Source organism: Lycium barbarum, chromosome 4 (genome assembly GCF_019175385.1).
Source record: "Lycium barbarum isolate Lr01 chromosome 4, ASM1917538v2, whole genome shotgun sequence".
In the NCBI taxonomy this organism is placed as follows: domain Eukaryota; kingdom Viridiplantae; phylum Streptophyta; class Magnoliopsida; order Solanales; family Solanaceae; genus Lycium; species Lycium barbarum.
The window spans coordinates 21,237,377-21,255,577 of NC_083340.1; the positions used below are offsets into that span (position 1 = coordinate 21,237,377).

Sequence of the window (18,201 nt, forward strand, 5' to 3'; positions counted from 1 at the left end):
AAAATGTAAAAATGTGTAAAAAAATATGTATTTCGTGCTCTTTAACGAATCAGGGCCCCCTAAAACGTTAATTTTAAGCACGTCGAGCCAAAATTAGGTGTCAACGGGCACTTCTTTAGAATCCGCTAACTACGGTTGTCCTGCCAAACTTAGGTTAATTAATGCTAAATAAGACGCTTTAAATTTCAAGAAAATGGCTAAGAAATATTGCTAAGAGTTTTTAAGGAAAATATAAGAATGTTGTTTAAAATACAGAAAATATAATAATTTACATAAAAGAAGATTTTAAATGCTATTTAAAATAAAGCTTAAACATTGCTAAGACTTTATATGAAAATATAATAAATGCTATTCAAGATAAGACTTGTATGAAATTATGATATTTTGCCCATAAATAATAGATTTTGAGAAAGGATTTAGCAATTTTGAAATTTGAACAAATTATGTTATATGAATGTAGCAATATAGAAAAATCTAGACTTATAAATAGGATTTAAAATATGTTATATTAACTATGCTTAGCTAAAAATATGCATGATTGTTTCAACTTGAATGAGTTTCTTATAAAATATATTTGAGTTTATAGTGACATATTAATGACGTCTTGAAACGTTTATGATAAAAATATATAGTCATGCCATTTTGCGAATCAATCATTCCAAATAAAATATAAATATTAGACTGTTATAAATAGTTTTAAGATAAAAAGAAGATAATAAAACTTATGGCATTGATGGTTAGTCTTCCTTAAACTAACTACCCGTTACTAAAACTAAATCTACCAATTCATTAGGATTCATCTAAGTTAATAAAAATAAGATAAGGTTAGTCATACAAAGCAAATATAAATACACAACAATAAAATAAGGAAGAGAGAAAGAAAAGATGAAATGGATCTGGTCCATCTTAAAGCCCAACTGTTGGAACTGTGCGCGTGATTGGGCTTAGGCCCAATAAATTTTGTATGTTGCTGCTACGGGCTGTTGCTGCTTATTGGGCTTTGACCCAGAAAATTTTATGTCTTTCTATTTTCTTTGCTGCGGATGGGCTGGACACGGAGGAGATTTCGTTGGGCTCTTAGCCCGACACCGAATGTGGAAGAGGAACGAATCCCTCAGACTCGTATGTGATGGTCATGCATAAAAAAAAGGATTAGTATATAATTTCAACAAAACGAGAGATCACATTATGTTGAAAGAAGCAAATTCAGAACACATTTTGCACAGATTGATGATTTCTTTAAATAAGTATGGAAAGGTGCTAGTGCATTTCTACATGTTAAGGCAGAAACAAGCGACAACTTCATATCAAAACTTAATTTATACGAAGATTTATAATTTAAGAGACTATTAATAGACTTAAGCAAATGCTACTTCGGAATTACGCCAAGACTACTAAATCACTCATGCCAGAACAAGGTGAAAGGGTAGAATAAATTGACGTGACCATATACACAACTTATGTCCATAATGAGCTAAAGATAGGTATTCAACAAATTCCATCCATTCATCGATCTTTATTATCAATAGTTGAAGTCTAAATATTTATCAACCTTAACTAAATTGTGGGGAAGGATATAAGAAAGGAAAAACATATTCAGTCGAAAAAAAAAAGATTCGTGTAGCCATCAAAATGAACTCAGAACTGAGCAGGACAGGGATCGATTCCATGCTTTATACATATGGCAACCAGATAAATGCTAAAACAAATATGAAATCAAATAGTCCAATAAGTGCTCGTAAACAGAATCAAACAGCCAACGAGTTTGACTATGACTTCACATTGTCAAACCCAACCTTAACATATGATGTTGAAACTCATCCAAACTACTCTGATTACCATATTTTCATAGAACAGAATTGAAACCAAAGGAATCTAAGCTGGGGATTTGGGAACAAGGGAAAACACAATCACATAAACATTGTCTCTTCCCTATATAACTAAACCAGGCAGCTAATCGCACCACCAGCTACAAACCAAGATTATTGATTCAAATTAAGCGAATGATCAGTACAAATTAAACTAGCAGCAAATACACCATATGAGGGAAATTCAACTGATTGGGACCAAAGGTAAACACACAGAGTAATAGCACAAGTTTGGACTCTTATACTAGTATGCAGGGACTCAAACAGAGCAACCTATAGAATTAATTTCAGTAGACTGAAGTTTAACAAGATATTTAGACTCCATGAACATGTTAATAACAGATCTGTCAAAATAGGAATCAACCAGATACAATGTCGATAGGGATGCAGATTCGTATACTAAAATTTGGTCCTAAACTTGGCAATGTCACAAGAGCACAAGGTTTGAATTCCTTTAAACATAATTAAAACTTACTGAGCCAGGACATGCAACTTATACAGGACTATATACTCCACTTATGCCTTCCTAATATGAATAACACCTATGTTGATCAACTTACATAATCAAGCTTATATCGACAAAGCATTATAGACTGAATACAACCTCATCGTACTAAAAACAGGACGTATACCTGTTACACCCCGGAAAATTGTGTTACCAAAAACTGTAGATGGCTAGTACAGGCCAAAGGTTCGATACAGTGCGAACGCGCCCCTACGTGGCGCGAATGCTCTCAACGAAAATTCGAGAATCAAGTTCGGAATGAAGGTTGTGTTATAAGAAGGTAATAATAACATATATATGACATTTGGAAACCATATGGTGTAAATTAGGTCATATGTTAATTGACGAAAAACCCTAGTTGCTGCAAGCTAAACGGGGTCCACATGTCGGAGTTTTATAAATTACATATGAATATACATACGAGTAGTATATGGAAAGTTGAGTAAGTCCTAAGAAGAACCCATAAGCCGAAAATGAGTGTAGACCCTCTAAAAGGACGATTTAAGGAAACGTTTTCGGATGATCTAACTTGGAAGGGCAAAAACGGAATTATAAGTTTGGAATTTGGGAAAAACCCCTGAAATAAAAGTTGTAGATAATTAAAATATCTTTCTAACCATAGGTAGTGGGCCCTCATACGATATCGGTATCAAGAGTTATGACCGTTTTAATGAACGAACATCCAGTCAAAAAATTTAAAACTGCGCGAACGCGCCAAAAGGGGGCGCGAACGCGCAAAAGGAATTTATTTAACCCTACGCGAACGCACCTGCACAGAAACCAATACCAAAAGCTGCTCAAAACTAGCATTAAAATGCTCAAAATCAATTCTAAAAGAGCTACAACACATAAAATCACCATAAGTAATAATAAAACACATCAAACACTACCTAAAAACATCAAATACGATCTAAAAACATCAAATACGATCTAAATAGACCTTCAAAGTTCAAAAATATTTAAATGTCCAACCAAAAGTACTATTAACTAGTTCTACATAGTTTTAACATAAGTCCATAAAGCATAAAACATAAGTCCATTATGAAATCCAAACTAAAATATAAGCTCCACGACTATATAAATGAACCCTAACCGCTTCCGGTTTCAAATACTTCTTACACTGGCAACGAGAACAAGCACACCTAATTACCCCTTCATTTTGAAAAGGGTGAAGTGACATTGCATGTGTGTAAACTTGTCAACAAATTCATCGTGTACACCCACACGATCACTATTGTTTATATTATACATCCACATACGATCCATCTACAACAATATATGCACAAATTATTGAGATTATATAAATATATTTTAACTTAAGAATTCTAACTTAAATCTAACTTTGAATTCTCAATAACAATTCTAACTTTAATAACTTATGGATTCTAATTTAATATAACTTTTAAAAGCACAATCCCAATCAATTCTAACTTTGAATTCTCAATAACAATTCTAACTTTAATAACTTATGGATTCTAATTTAATATAACTTTTAAAAGCACAATCCCAACCAATTCTAACTTTGAATTCTCAATAACAATTCTAACTTTAATAACTTATGGATTCTAATTTAATATAACTTTTAAAAGCACAATCCCAACCAATTCTAACTTTGAATTCTCAATAAAATAAAATCACCTTAAGTAATAATAAAACACATCAAACACTATCTAAACGTATCAAATACGATCTAAACACATCAAATAATTCTGACTTTGAAAAGCACAATTCCAACTAATTCTAAAAAAGTAAATCTAGAGAAATATAATCTACATTTTAGTACTGAGGTTATAGAAATACTATAACTTAACAATTCTAACTTTGAAAAGCACAATCCCAACCAATCCTAACTTTGAATTCTCAATAACAATTCTAACTTTAATAACTTATGGATTCTAACTTTAATTCTAAAATTAAAAAGTAAATCTAGTCAAATAAAGTCTACATATTAGTTTTGAGGTTATAGAAATATTATAACTTAATAATTCTAACATAACTTAATAATTTTAACTTTAAAAAGCACAATTCCAACCAATTCTAAAAATTGAAAAGTAAATCTAGAGAAATAAAATCTACATTTTAGTATTGAGGTTATAGAAATACTATAACTTAACAATTCTAACTTTGAAAAGCACAATCCCAACCAATTCTTACTTTGAATTCTCAATAACAATTCTAACTTTAATAACTTATGGATTCTAACTTTAATTCTAAAAACTAAAAAGTAAATTTAGTCAAATAAAGTCTACATATTAGTTTTGAGGTTATAGAAATATTATAACTTAATAATTATAACATAACTTAATAATTATAACTTTAAAAAGCACAATTCCAGCCAATTCTAAAAATTGAAAAGTAAATCTAGAGAAATAAAATCTACATTTTAGTATTGAGGTTATAGAAATACTATAACTTAACAATTCTAACTTTGAAAAGCACATCCCAACCAATCCTAACTTTGAATTCTCAATAACAATTCTAACTTTAATAACTTATGGATTCTAACTTTAATTCTAAAAATTAAAAAGTAAATCTAGTCAAATAAAGTCTACATATTAGTTTTGAGGTTATAGAAATATTATAACTTAATAATTCTAACATAAATTAATAATTATAACTTTAAAAAGCACAATTCCAACCAATTCTAAAAATTGAAAAGTAAATCTAGAGAAATAAAATCTACATTTTAGTATTGAGGTTATAGAAATACTATAACTTAACAATTCTAACTTTGAAAAGTACAATCCCAACCAATTCTAACTTTGAATTCTAAATAACAATTCTAACTTTAATAACTTATGGATTCTAACTTTAATTCTAAAAATTAAACAGTAAATCTAGTCAGATAAAGTTTACATATTAGTTTTGAGGTTATAGAAATATTATAACTTAATAATTCTAACATAACTTAATAATTCTAACTTTAAAAAGCACAATTCCAACCAATTCTAAAAATTAAAAAGTAAATCTAGAGAAATAAAATCTACATTTTAGTATTGAGGTTATAGAAATACTATAACTTAACAATTCTAACTTTGAAAAGCACAATCCCAACCAATTCTAACTTTAGAATGATCAATAACAATTCTATAACTTATGGAATTCTAACAAAAAGCACAATCCAAAAAAAAAAAAAGACTAGTCAAATAATTAAAGTATACATTTTTGCACATATTCAACATCAATAATATTACAAAGAATGATAACTAAGCTAACACAAATACATTGACAAAGAACATGAAATATAGCACAATCTCAAGCCAAAAAAAAAAAATGACAACTAAATTAGTCAAATAAAGTTTACATTTTTTTTCACAAATTCAACATTAATAACATTGCAAATGATGTTTAACAAAGCTAAATAGACTAGCATTAGGCCTAAAATCTACAAATAAAACTAAAATTAAAAGAATTTTAAATGCCCTAATTTAAGAGAAACTAACCTCAATTTATTAACTTCAAAATGGGTTTGGGGTAGGTGGGAACGGGCTGCGCAGGCAGCGGCACTGGGCGGGGAAAAAATGTGTGGCGGCGCTGGTTGAAGGGAGGGGGCGGCGGGTAGGGTTTGGGGGAATGGGGGTTTTAATTTGGAAGAGGGAGCAGAAATGAGTATGAAATCCGTCTGCTATGAATTTAAAGAAAAATCGACGGACAAAACCGACCCTGTCCGTCGGTTTTTCCCGCACGTTTGACCAGATTTGACCCAAAAATTAAAAAAAAAAAAACAAAAGAGGAAACCGACCCTGTCCGTCGGTTTCCTAAAAACAATTGTTTATTATTTTTTTAAAAAAACAAATTGAATGGAATATTATTTAAAATATTTTTAAAAATAAAACCGACGTCGTCCGTCGGTTTTATATTAATTATTTTTTTTTTAATAAAACCGACGTGGGACGTCGGTTTTTTTTACAGATTTATAATTTCAAAAATTTGCGGAAAAAACCGCCGTTGTTTTCCATCGGTTTTGTCCATCGGTTTTTTAATTAAAAAAATAAAAAAAAATTCCGTCGGTTTTTTAATTAAAAAAATAAAAAAACATTAGAAATACACAAAACTGACGCACAGAGTCGGTTTTCCATCGGTTTTTCAAAGCGACGCAGTCCGTCGGTTTTTTATCCGTCGAATTTTGCCAGCTTTTTAGTACTGAAAATTACTTTCTATAACATTAGTAATTGAGGAGTACTATCTATGCAACAGAACTTTATTTTTTAAAATTAAAATACACAAACTTAGAAAGACAATTAGACAAACAACTAAAACAGAAAAGAGAGTAATACATAATGTTTGTCTAATTGTTTATGCAAATAGAACCCTAATTTCTTATTGTTTATGCAATCTTGGTCCGTCACTTTCACAAGGGTGTGGTTTTCGTCATATAACAAGAAGGAACTACCTAGCCAATCCTTGTTATTGAGACATAATATAATTAGATAATTAAAAGTGTGCTCTTCTAATAATTTAAGGTTTTAGATTAGATGGTCACATAATTTATTATCTTGTACGATACTCTTATGCCATATATGCGTCATTGTTTGATTGACACGGAGTTTAAGAAAAAAAAGGAATACTTTGAAATATTTGGTCTAAAACAAGTTTTATAAAGTGATTAGTGTGGCTATAAATCATCGAATAAAGGTTAAAATGAGAATATTAAAGTTTAAATTATTTCTAAATATAGAAAGATGACTTTCTTTTTTGACATACTAAAAAGGTAATGTGTCACATAAACTGAAACAATAGAAATATTACGACAAACAAGAGGTCTGGGTTCACGTATTTGGCTCATGAAAAAAATCAGACGCAAACGTGAAGGAAAATGTTGACACGTAATATAGCTAAATACTTAATAAACATTTAGATGAGACAAACACAAAAGTATGTGAAGTCGCATAATGATATACAACACCTTCCATGAAACTTTCTTGAATCTTTGTCTTTTAAGGGAAATTGCCCGATTGTCCTTCATACGGACTGATCTTTAATTTTTGCCCCTCAATTCGCTGGTCTTTAATTTTTGTTCTTCGCTTAAAAGGGTGGCCGAAAATATTCTGAGGTTTTGGGTTCGAAACCCAACAGAGTAAACAATAATAATAATAATTTCGCAAGGTATAGGTTTCTATGAACCTATGCCTATTCGAGCGAAGTTACATAGAACTTACAAGGAAAAGTCTGTCGTCTCCGGCAGACTTTTTGCAAAAGTCTTACCTTGCGATTTTCTTTTGACTAAGCGGGGTTTCGAAATCAGAATCTCGAAAAACGTAACCAAAGTCATTGCAATGGAACCATAGTCGATCTTGGTCATTTCGGTGACGAGGTCCAAACAACTCAACTCCAAACGATGACTAATAACTTAACTCTAATGTACCGTCAAATGATAACTAATGCTCCATTCCCGTTGCTTTCTTTGGTCAGCCTTACCCTCTGGGAGCTGATCCAAGTCCAGGGAGAGGAACTATTGAAAACATTCCTCATACTCCCATACACATCTGGACCGGTGACAACCCTAGGCAGCTACATGGGGAGAATATGGGTAATTTCTACTCGGCTGGTTTAGACCCGGTTTTCTATTGCCACCATGCTAATGTGGACCGGATGTGGTCCGAGTGGAAACAAACAGGAGGCAAAAGAAGGGATCTGACACAAAAAGATTGGTTGAACTCAAAGTTCTTTTTCTACGATGAAAATCGCAACCCTTTCCGTGTGAAAGTCCGAGATTGTTTGGACACTAAAAAGATGAGGTATGATTACGCGCCAATGCCCACCCCATGGGGTAACTTTAAGCCAATAAGAAAGACTACAACAGGGAAAGTGAATACAGGTTCCCTTCCACCAGCCAGCAAGGTATAATTCCCACTCGCGAAGCTGGACAGAGCCATTTCCTTTTTCATCAATAGGCCGGCTTCGTCAAGGACTTCACAGGAGGAGATGCTGACATTCAACAAGATACAGTATGATGATAGCAAGTATATAAGGTTCGATGTGTTCCTCAACGTCAACAAGACTGTGAATGCCGATGAGCTTGACAAGGCAGAGTTTGCGGGGAGCTATACTAGCTTGCCACATGTTCATGGAGATATTACGACTCATGTTACGACTGATACTTTCCAGCTGGCCATCACTGAACTGTTGGAGGACAATGGCCTGGAAGATGAAGACACTATTGCGGTAACTGTGGTTTCAAAGAAAGGTGGCGAAGGTATCTCCATTGACAGTGCGGAGAGATCAAGCTTGTGGAGTGTTAAGTCCTTTTGTGGTGGCTATGGTGCCAAAATTAAACTGCAGTGTTTGGTTTTATTTTTATTTCTATTAAAAATATCAGCTACACTGCTGAGTGTCTTTCTAGTTGTTGCTAGATCTTAAGTAAATATTAGCCTCCATGCAAATTTCTGTCATCCATCTTATTTTTTTTATTCTGGGCTTAATTTCATTTGGTGATGTCAAAATTCTTGGGTGAAACAAAACGGCGTATGTGGTATGTATAACGAAACATGATCTAATCACTGAATGGTAGAATATAATCTAATGTATGATATTTTACAACTTAATCAACCTTAAAATGACCGGTCCAAATAATAGTATGAAAACAGTGAATAAGTTAAAAGATCATTAAACTATAGCAGATGTCTCACTAATAAAGTCACTTATGTTTGTTTTGTATCAAAAATATCATTCAAAGTTAGACTACTTTATTCATAAAGTCATTATATCCAAAAAAGTTAAATAAATAATTACATAAATCTCCCTCAAGTTTGATTTTGTAACACTTTCTTCTTCTGTGATTTACTTGCCTCTCTTATTTTTATTTTTTTAACCTAAATATTATGAATATAAAAAAATTAATTTTACCTATTTATTTAGGATATTTTCTTTTGTGTTTTATGAATTCTGAAAATCATAATTTATTCTTTAATTATTTGTGAACTTTAAAGAATCTTAAAACTAGGGGTGAGCATGCTATGATATATATCGATTACCATACCGAAACTGAATTTTTTTTATACCATGATTTTGGTATTATGGTATTTGGTATGCATTTTTAAAAATTTTGGTATTCGGTACAGTATTTGATATTTATAAATAACATACTGAAATACCGAATACCATACCGAAGTATATAGTTACATATACAATTCATATATGTTAGTATTAAAATACTAAAAAATATTTAATCTAGTATTATTACCAAATTAATTATTTAGATGTTGGAATATTGACTAATTAAACTTGATTGAAATGCCTTTTTTGTGTAATTGATTTAGGAAGGGGATTGCTTGTGCATTCTTTTGAACATTTTTACATATGTAAGGCGTTAGTACGATATTATTGAGACGCTTCTTGAATAGCCGAAGTCATAATTCTCTATTATATGAGTATATATAAGTCGAAGTCGAACAAACTATGGTTACCGATTTACCGTACCGTAAAATGCCAAAAGCGAACTTCAAAATACCGAACCACACCGAATTAATTTGGTATGGTAATGGTATAGTATTTTTAAAAACCATACTGAAATTACCGTATCGAAGTTTCTAAAACCGTACCATGCCCACCCCTAGTGGTAAATATAATCAACATCATAACCAGACCTCTATGGGTAATTTCTATGCACTTCTCATGATCATCGCTTATCCATTAATGCCTACATGATCACATTTGACTTATAAGCACACTTCTGGACCATTAAGACTTCTTCCCGATTAACTAAGCCTTAGTCAATTCCTGGATGTATCATAAGCCTATCTTCTAGCATTAAGTACCTCATTAGGGATCTCATAACTAGCACACTATACATGTCTTACAAAATATTCCTTGAGAACACATTTCTGAATTCATCGGAGTGTCGTAAGGTTGTTGTACCTTCTATTATCTTTATGGAACTATCATTATGAATATATCTCACCTTGAAGGAACAATGATCATAAGATGAGATTAACAACAGTAAACAAGATCAATAGTTTCAAAAGAACATCAAAAACCATAAGCTTCTAATATTTCTAATAATGGAGTCATCATGGACATCACTTGTGTAAACTCGTAACAATAGGATCATGCCTTAAGAAAGAAAGGGACAGCCTTAACATACCTTGTCGTCTCCTTAACTACTCAAGGCCTATCTTCTCGAACTTGCAAATCTACATTCAAGATGATTCATACTAAGGTTAAGTCATTGAAATGCTTATAAGATCAAACTAAACTATTAGGTAAGCTAACAAAATTTGAGCAGCATTTCCTATATCATCTACTTCCTACAAATTCCAAAACAACTCCCAAACATTATTAACAACATCAACAATACCATAATCAAGAGATTACATTTAAACTAGACTCAAATCCACCCAAAACTTCCTTTCAAATTCCATCCATAGCCAACAACTACCACAGAATACTTTATGATCTTTCCTCCATAGCTAGTTTCACTAATAAGACTGGTTTAACCTTCAAATCAATGAACATAAGAAACAAGATGAAGAACATACCTTATACTTGAAGAACTTCAACTCACACAACTTGTTTCAAGACTAACTCCAAGTATAAGCAAGAAAAATCACCTTTTATAAACTAGTTGCGGATTTGAAGCTTGATCTTCTCTTGTGATGGCTTGGAATGATTTGGAGTGTTTGAAGAGCTTATAGGGTCTAGAAGGATCTGTTTTAGATGATAAAATGAACCCAAGTCGTGGCCCCTTTTATTTATAGCAAATAGGCAATTTCCACCGCCTCACAACGACAGCAAGCTCGATGGTACCATCGTTATTCGACAGTGCCGATTATATCAGAGGAATCATACAATTTTGTACGGGCCTATCTTCCACCGTACGTCTCGAATTTGTGATCTGTCAGCTGCATTGGAAAGAAAATCCTCTGAAATTCAATTTACATGAGTTATGCATTCCATAACTCCTCATATTCTAGGAGATATACCTCTCTCAAGTTGGGCCAGAATTTCCTGTCCAAAATTCTGCCAAGTTTTTTCCAAAATTTTGACAAACTTAATTTCTTCGATTCGCTTGATCCTGAAACGTTTAGACACTCGCTTAGCACTTGTTATAAGTCTTTCTTAACCTTATAAGGGTTCCATAACCATAACCTCTCCGGGCTTACGTTAATTTACTTACAGCGCAAACGACGCAAAATTTTTTGAGGTGTAATAGGTGATCTGGTATATGCAAGTGCAAGACAGCTGCACGATACAACAAATATTGGTGCTGAGACAAGTGCTATCTAGGATGGTATAGAATACTGTATTTCTAATCATCTGGTTCCTGTAGTTATAGAATCAGACTCATTGACCATGATCAACATTTTGGAGGGGAGCTGGGATAGTCCATGGAAAATCAGTGTGGAAGTGAGGAGGATCAAGCAGTGGGGAAATAAGGGTCATGTGCAATTTTCTCACATCTTAAGAGAAGGCAATGCGCTGGCAAATTTTTTAGCTAACATGGTTTTTGATTTTGTAGGTGCAATTCAAATACATAGCTTTCAGGAGTTATCAAAAGCAGCAAGGAAGATTCTGAATAGTGACAAAAGTGCAATGCCATACATTAGGCATTTAGCATATAAGATTAGAGATCCAGATTGATGGATGATAATTCTACAGTAGCCTGAATGGAGATTCCAGTTTTAAGACTGTATAGTTATCTAAGGTTATCCTATCTAGTGAGTGGTATTAACAGATTTTCTGTTCAAACTGCTAGAAGGACTTCTTTAGATGATTGTTACAGGATAACATACAGGATTCAGGCTGTTGTTTTATATGACTTTCATTCATACTAGAAGGTAGGAGTTTCAAAATATCATCAAATGGAGAGTTTGCCAGTTTACTGCTTGAATTTGTTCTCATGGATTTGATACCATAGCACCTGGTGAGATCTTGAGGTGTCTGATAATGGCATCAATCCAAAACAGCAGCTGATTCCAGACTTGACTGATAGATGGAAGTTTTGTTTCCTCTGCATCAAGCTTTAGATATGTTGTACATAGTATTAGTCTTCATTATCTTAGGACAATTTAGTTTTCTTGCTTTTTGATTTCTTTGCGTAAATCAGTTACTCTTTATTAATAAAACATCACCAGTTATTGCTGTGTGGTTCTTTTATAAAAAAAATAAAAAATTACCGGTTAAAACGCACGTGTCTAAAAATTAGTATCATAATAAGGTGATAAATTGAATATCTTGCAATATTTAAAACCTTATCGCTTTTCTTGATGTTTGAGCAAAATATCAATGATATGATATGTTCATTAGACTATAAGAACCACAAGGCAGAAATAAAGACTGTAGATGAACAGGAATCCTTTAAGGATGGGGTGATTGTTTTGGTAACTCAATGCTTAACCGGAAAGGATAACTTGAGAAGGAAATTCACCCATACATTTTTTCTTGCCCCAGAGGACAAGGGTTATTTTGTTTTGAATGATATTTTCAGGTACATAAAAGAAAGGGAAAAGGGTCAAAAATATCCATCTACTTTGTTTTAATGGCTGAAAATATCCTCCAAACTAATTTTGGGTTATTTATGCGTCTGTCGTTATGAAAGTTAACAAATATACCCTTCATTTGATAAAAATTCCCAAAGTGAGTCAAATAACCCGATATCATAAAAAATAACCCATTCTCCTATTTTACCCACCCCGACCCACCTTCTGAAATAACTCATTCTTCCTTCTCTCTCATATTTTCTCCTACAACTCTCAAGCCGTCGATTCCATCAATTATAACCAGAAGGAAGATTAAGAAGTGGTTTTTGAAACCATAAAACATTTTAAATTTCATCTTTGTCAAACATCTATAATTTATAAACCTGTTATTCATTATTTGAATAGAAATTCTATTCAAGCTCTTCCCTTAGAAAGAAAAGTAAAGAAAGACGGAAACAATTGACAGTCATTTTGGAAACAACCAGTACATACCTTTAAATAGTTAGTACAGTAGAGAAACCAACTAAGCAAATAAGTTGAGCACTAACTTATCACTAACCTATGACCTGAAGTAATGGCTAAAAGAGCTGACCCTATCACCTAACTAATTTCAACATAATTAGAACTCCTAAGATAACTTAACTGAAACATAAAAATTGTAGCTCCTAAAACATGACACAAACTTTTGAATCAGTCAATGGCTAAAGGGAAAGTAAGTCTCCATGGACGGGCTTCATAACTGTAAGTCTCCATGGACAGGCTTAATAACTGGAGGAGAAAATATGAGAGAGAAGGAAGAATGAGTTATTTCAAGAGGTGGGTTGGAGGGGGTAAAACAGGGGAATGAGTTTTATTTTTATTTTTATGAAATCATGTTATTTTAATCAATTTAGGGAACTTCCGTCAAATGAAGGGTATATTTGTTAAGTTTCATAACAGCAGGGGCATAAATGACCCAAAATTAGTTCGGAGGATATTTTTAGCCATTAAAACAAAGTAGAGGGATATTTTTGACCATTTTCCCTAAAAGAAAATGAGACTGATACCATCTCAGAATTGATTAATGGAACTGAGGATGTGCAGTCAGAGGTTCTAACCCCTAATCTAGGTTGGATATCTTTCCTAATTCGATAATTGTACTTGTTCTTGTATTTTCTTTAAGTTTTTTTTTTTACCATTTTCATTTTGGTTCCAGAACCTACTCATGTGGTTGATCCTCCAAATATCGACTAAGCTGGCTCATGTACAGAAGAAGTTCAACATGTTGAGGAAAAAGCCAATGACTCTTTGAAAGATGGGAGACAAGTTCGTGATGAAAGAGAGATTGTTGTGGCACCTGTATCCCATTTCCATGAGGACCAAAACCCTGCAAAATAGAATCAGCTAATTCTTTTTCCTACGAGGATGCTCGAAAGAAGTCGTATGCATCAATTTTCAGTTCACATCAAAGAAAGGGCCAACCAAAATCTATTTACCTACTAATACTTCCAGAATGGCTCCTCCAAAGGCTGTAAAGGAGCTAGTTATTGCAGTAGCACAAACCCCAGCTCCTGAAGCATCAAATCCTACTGGCCCTAGTGGAACTAATGTACCTGAGACTAATCATACTGAAGATGAAGGTACATTTTCTTGAAACTTTCCTGGAATATATTCATTACTACTATCTAGGAAAAATCTTGTGATGGTGTTAGGAACCCAGAAAACTCTCCAAACGTTGAGTTGTAAATTTCCCAACACAACACAAAAATAATAACACACTTCACTGTCATTTGTTTCCAGCGACAAATATAAAAAGTTTACAAGTAGACAAACAACATCTGAGAATGAAAATACACCTAACAATCAAGGTATTTCGAGGAACCTTATCCTCCAGATTAACCACAGAAGAAACCTACAAAATAAACTGTCTATCTTCCTTTAATAACCATCCTAACTTCTAAGTAACTGCTAGGTAACTACTATAAATACATACACATAGTAATAATTAAATAAAATAGTAATATTTAGGCCTTATTTTCGCCCTTCTTCCTGCAATTATAGACTTTAGTAATATTAGGTCTAACAGATGGACACAACTATATGTGACAAAAATGGAATAGTGATGTTCATCTTTGATTTTGAACAAATGAAGGAGCACGATAAGTAGATGCGTTTTGAGTTTGATCTAGATGTTGGGTTGTTTGATCTACTTGCATGATGCTTGTCTGCTTATTCTGCTTCTGTTTTCTCATTGTTTACAATCTCATTAAGAGTGCATTGTCATCTAATTTACTTAATTTTAATACTTGCAGCTGAGAGGCACTCCATTTATGTCCGCAATTTGCCTCTAGATGTTATTGTAGCCCAACTTGAGGCTGAATTTAAGAGACATGGGCCTATTAAACAAGGAGGTGTAAAAGTCAGAAGTAATAGGGTTGGTTCAACACACATTATATTCATCTTGGTTCACTGACTCCTACTAATCGTTAATATGTGTCCACTTATTCCCTTTTCTACAGCAACAAGGATTCTGCTTTGGCATTGTTGAATTTGAAGATGAAAGCTCCATGCACGGTGCCATACAGGTTTGTGCCCCCTGAAAATATCTACTTCTAAAATTTAGAATGTGTTAAATTCCTAGACTTGGTAGTATATGATATGTTTCCTCATTAGACTTTTCAAGAAGATATGAAGGACCCTTGATCACAAAAAAGAGTGAATGTACATGGTCAATGACATGCCAGATTTTGAAGTTAATTTTATTTGGAATATAATGGTTAATGACATGCTAGAATTTGATATGGGTGTTGTTCAACATATAATGGTTATTTCTCGAAATAGCAATTGTTCGCTTAGAGGAGTAACGAACCTATCACACTCAAGCCGTGGGCAAAGTCCTGTGCTATTGGGCAAAGTCACACATCTTGCAGTCGTGGGTGCTAAATTGATATAATGCAAGCTTTAAAATATTCGTTCAACTTGAAAATTGTTGATGCGAAGGGAAGAAAATAATACGAGAAGATAGAATTGTAATTTTTTTAGTAGATAATTTTTATTAAAACTAGTACCGAGGAGCTAGTGCAAAAGTACAAAAGAAGAGAAATTACATCTTAACAAAATGATCTTCAGCTCATTCCCCAACCATCTGTTCCTTGCACCAACAATAGAAATTCTGTAACATCCATAATTTACAAATGAAATATGTTGCTTTTCCTTATTAAAATATCTCTGATTTCTGTCAAACCAAAGAACTCCATATGCTATATACAGGGACAACTTTCCCTGCATTCTTAAATCTGCCATCAACTTTCTGCCATACCAGCTAAGAAGTATATTCTTCACACCTTATGGTATGACCCATTGTACTCCAAAAGTGTTTAAAAACATATTCCGAATCTGCCAGGTAAATTCACAAAGCAAAAGTACGTGATTAGCAGACTCTCATTCCCTTTCACATGGAATACACCTATAATACCGGATCCCATCATACTTGTAATATTAATAGACACGACAAACGTTTGTTCCTGTTAATGACCGCAAAGCCCTTGTTTGCTCCAGCTTGCTACTTGCCTTTTTTTTACTACTTTGACTAGTGCCCAGCTTTCGAGACTCCTTCATATAGTTCCAACAATTTCTCATGCTCATCAAAAGCTCATAAGAACATAATTGATTCTCCTACATCCTTAACGTGAGGATTTGTTTTTTTAAAAGTGATATATGTGTTTATGTGTGTGTGCGCGCACATACATATGTGTATTTGTAAAGAAAAGTTATTGTCTAATAGTGCAGAGCAAATGTTGTCAGTAAAAGGAGATTTATTTTTTTATCAAATAAAAGTATTTTCATTCATAAACATGGCCAAAGAACGACCGTATACAAAGGATGTACCAAAATATAAAGAACCGACAAAATATGATTCTCTACAAACTCCACCCATTGCTCTATACAACTAGGAACATTCTGATTACACCAAAAGAAAATAAGGGAGTGAAGAATACTCCTCAGTTGAGAAAAACTTGAATCTATTCCTTCAAAATCTCTCTTGTTTCTCTAATTCCAAACTACCCACATCAATGCAAACGGAACAATGTTCCAAGACCTTTGTCTTCTCCTATGCCTCTTGCTCTTCCAACTGACCATCAACTCTTTCATAGTTCTTGGCATTACCCAAGAAGTGTTGAACCACCCAAATATGTCCCACAACAGTCTTATGGTAAACTACAATGTAGAAGAAGATGGTCCACGTCCTGCCCCGTCTCCTTGCACATGTAGCACCAGCTGACGCAAACAACCTTCCTCTTTCTAAGATTTTTCGCCATCAAAATCACTCCTAATACTATTGAGCAGTTCATTTCTTCACTTCTCTTTCTCTCTCTACCTCACTTGCACAGTTTCTGCTCCCGTTTGGTCATAGATTCTGGGAGCATATTTTGAAGATTTATATTCAAATCTTCGTTTGGCCATAAAATTTTGACAGATTTTGAAAACAAATCTTCAAATTCCAAATTCTAGCTCAAAACTGTTTTTGGGCCAAGGTTTATGTTTTGGCCTTTTCAAAACTTATAAAAACTACCCCAAACTTTTGTATTTTATAAAAATCCCCATCTATTTATGACCCAACTAATTCTATCTACCATGCTCTTCCATTAAAGTCGTATCTACCATGCTCGTGGTGAAGGGATTTTTGGTACCATGTGGGAAGCTTATATTGAAGAATAATAAGTTACTATAATTTATTTATTATGCAGATGGATCTTTGTATTGTAATTTGAATGTAGTAGCTAGTAACTGTGTTATTAGCGGTTGCTATTAAAATATCATGTTCTGGATAATTTGGGATTAGCAAAGTATGTATGTTTTGTATGGTTGGGTATTCTTGATAGTATTTAGAACTTATGGGTATAAGTAATGTTTCATGTTTTCCAAAACAAAAAGTAAAATGTGTTTTGAAAAACTACGGTCTAACACATTTTCAAAACTTGAAAAATTAACCCAAATCGAATCTTTCAAAAACAAATTTGGGAATCTATGACCAAACGCTAGCTAAAGCTCGAGAACTTGTGTATGTTGAAATTAACAAATATCATAAAGATATCAAAACAACAATTCCATTAGTTTCTTAGACGTCCCGTACATAAGATGTCAATTTTTCAACTTTCTGCCAACTTCTAAAAAATTATGGAAAATGAGGTACGGGACGTACATTATCTCGTACTTCTCATATTTGCGATCTATTAGTTGAATTGGAAAGAAAACTCGCTGAACTTGAATTTACATAGGTTATTCATTCCATAACTCCTCACATTCTAAGAGATATACCTCCCTCAAGTTGGACCAAAAATACTGTCTAGAATTCTGCCAAGTTTTCCCAAAGTTTCGACAAACTTAATTTCTTCGATTCACTTGATCCCGGAACCTTCAATAGGCACCT

The 18,201-nt window shown here is 33.2% G+C and overlaps 2 pseudogenes; both read left to right on the plus strand.

Annotated features, from left to right (window-relative positions):
- The first annotated feature begins 2,240 nt into the window (after positions 1 to 2,240).
- Positions 2,241 to 11,952, plus strand: LOC132637262 (catechol oxidase B, chloroplastic-like; annotated as a pseudogene).
- Positions 11,953 to 12,578: 626 nt separating this feature from the next.
- Positions 12,579 to 15,473, plus strand: LOC132637264 (nuclear transport factor 2-like; annotated as a pseudogene).
- The last annotated feature ends 2,728 nt before the right edge of the window (positions 15,474 to 18,201 follow it).